Consider the following 2,882-nt stretch of genomic DNA (forward strand, 5'->3'; position numbering starts at 1 on the left):
TTATATATTATTATATATATATTATATATATATATTATATATTTTGATGCTCCTTCATTTGGCGACTCTATTCTGGTGAGTGTATATCTTATGATGTATTATTCCCTTAATCATCATATAGCATCTATCTTTAACTCTTGTTACCTTTTTTTAAAATTTGGAAATCTATCTTACCTGTTATAAATATGGCTGTCCCTGTTTTTCTTGGGTCCCATTTGCTTGTAGGATTGTTTTACCCTTTGTTCTGATACCATATTTATCTGTGGAGATTGGATGCATTTCCTGGAGAGAGCAGAAAGTTGGATTTTGATTTTGATCTTATCATCTACTTTTTATTGGTGAGTTCAGTAATTTACATTTAGGGTGGTTATTGATGTCTAAGGATCTGCTACAAACATTTTGTCCTTTGTTTTCTTGTTTTGTGTAATTATTTTTTCAGTTTTGTGGATATTATTCTCTTCATTGTTAATATGAAAGATCCCTCCCACATTTCTTACTGTAGTGATTTAGTTTTCACAAAGTCCTTTAGCTTCTTTTTGTTTGAGAAGGCCTTTACTCTCCCCTCATAGCTGAAGGAGAGCTGGAGGATAAAGTGTTTTTGACTGATAATTGTTTTAAGCATTTTGGTCATGTCATTGCCATTTTCTTAGATGAAAACTTTATAGGTTATCTATTTTTTACTTGTAGTCAGTTTTAATGTCTTTCCTTATCTTGAACTTTTAAAAGTTTTACTAATATGTATCTTGGTGTAGGATTCATTACATTTAGGTAAGCAGATGTTCTTTTAGCTTCATAGACTTCTTTACTTCTACAGGTTTTGGAAGTTTTCCTTGATTATTTGTGTGAGTTCTCTGTTTCCTTTACTCTCACTTTTTTCCCCAAAACACCCATTATATTTATATTTCCCTTCCTCATAGAGTCAGCTAGTTCTCAGAGTGTTTCTTCAATTTATTTTCCTTGTTTTCTCTTTCCTGTTCCCTTGATTCTTTGTGTTATTATCTTCAATGTCACTGAAGCACCCATTTTAGAATTACAAAAAAATTGTGACAATAACATAAAAAATTCCTGTATACCTCTTTATCCTACTTCCTTATTATTAACATCTTTAAATTAGTATTGCACATTTCTTATAATTAATAAAAAAATATGACACATTATTATTTACTACCACCAACATTTTGTTCAGATTCTTTAACTTCTTAAATATTTATTTGTTTGTATTTTTTATCATTGTTCATTTATTTATTCATACAGAACTGGGGTACAAGCCAGAGGTGCAGGGGTGGTGAGAGGATTTACCAGAGACAGAATGGGGAGCAGAACAGGCAGATCTACAGAGTACACTGCTGATGGGAGCAGTGGATGGGTCAGGAGAGGCCTGCCACACCATGTGGATTACTTCTGGGGGCCAGGAATCGAACTTGCACTGAAGCAGTTGCAGCCAGCTTACAGAGATGCATCCTACCTGTTACGCCACCAGGGAGGGCCCAGATTCCTTAACTTCTAATTCATTTCAGGATCTCATCTAGGATCTCTAACTACGTTTACCTGTCATTTCTCTTTTGCTTTACTTTCCAATGACCTTGATAGTTTTATTCAGGTTGTATAATGTCACTGTGTCCAATACTTTTCTCATCATTCACTTGATTGGGAGGACGACCACAGAGGTAATCATGGCACAGCATGGCATCATCTTTTTATCACTATTGATACAAACCTTAATCACCTAGCTATGGAAGTGCTCGTCAGTTTTCTTCTCTGTACACTTAACTCTAATTCTTCCAACCCCTCTTTCCATAAAGAGAAACTTTTTTGTTAAAAAAGTTTCTCTGCATATCTTTCCTTTCAGAAGTGGGGACTTATGTTACCTCAACTTTGGAGGGCAGACTATCTTCATAAATTATTTGGAACTCTCCAGCAAGGGAGATTTAGGTTCTCTCCCATGTATTTCCTTAATTAGAGACCTACTTATATTATTGTGGACTCTGCATATTTGGCCTTTGGCAAATTGAATTCTCTGTCCCTTTGACATGGCCATGGGTTTGGTTTTATTTTTTAGTACTTTCTTAATTGCTCCAAGCTCATGTTGCATATTTCATGGTTCAGTCCTAGAATTGTGCATTTCTCACCCCTGGCTCATTTTACTGGAGAATAGTGGCAAAAATCAAGCTTTTTGTAGTCCATGATTCATTTATGCTTTTATATATCTCCTTGTGAATTATTCATGTCTTTTTAAAATTACCCTTTCCTTTTCCAATAAATATGAAACAGCAGACAGAGTGTGGTGGTAAGGATTCAAGGGTCAGATTGTTGGCTTATCTCACTGTGTGATGCTAGCCTACTATACCTGCATTTCCATAGATAAAGTGGAAGTAATGTCTTACTTTTTAGTGTTGTTGTAAAGATTAACAGAAGACACTTTATGTTTAATGTAAAATGGCACCTAATATATGCTCAGATGTTTATTTGAGCAAGACAGGAAAATACTATTTCTACTCTTCAAGTTAAGTGATTTTCCTCTTCCAGTGGTTAAATGGGGATTCACAAAGGAGCTAGGGGCTTCTCACCCCCATAAGATCTATAAACTTTTTGTTCCAGTGAGTGAGTGTGGTTTCTAGGGTTGATATCTGGTGATGTTCCATTCAGAATATTAATGCTAGCACTGGAGTTGATTCACATGCTCCTATATGAAAACAGATAATATATATGTTTTCTATTTTTTTTTTAAACATTTATTTATTTATTTGTGTATACAGAACTGGGGTACAGGCCAGAGGCTCAGGGGCGGTGAGAGGCTTCCTTCACAGAGACAGAGTGGGGAGCAGAACAGGCAGATCTACGAAGTACACTGCTGAGGGAAGCAGCGGGCGGGCCAGGAGAGG

The 2,882-nt window shown here is 35.7% G+C and overlaps 1 protein-coding gene across 1 annotated transcript in view; it reads left to right on the forward strand.

Annotated features, from left to right (window-relative positions):
- CRYL1 (crystallin, lambda 1) overlaps window positions 1-2,882 on the forward strand; it is a 160,006-nt gene that overhangs the window by 20,364 nt on the left and 136,760 nt on the right. The gene's annotated exons all lie outside the window — the stretch shown is intronic.

This window comes from Condylura cristata, unplaced genomic scaffold, assembly GCF_000260355.1.
Source record: "Condylura cristata isolate star-nosed mole 26May11 unplaced genomic scaffold, ConCri1.0 scaffold00010, whole genome shotgun sequence".
NCBI lineage: Eukaryota > Metazoa > Chordata > Mammalia > Eulipotyphla > Talpidae > Condylura > Condylura cristata.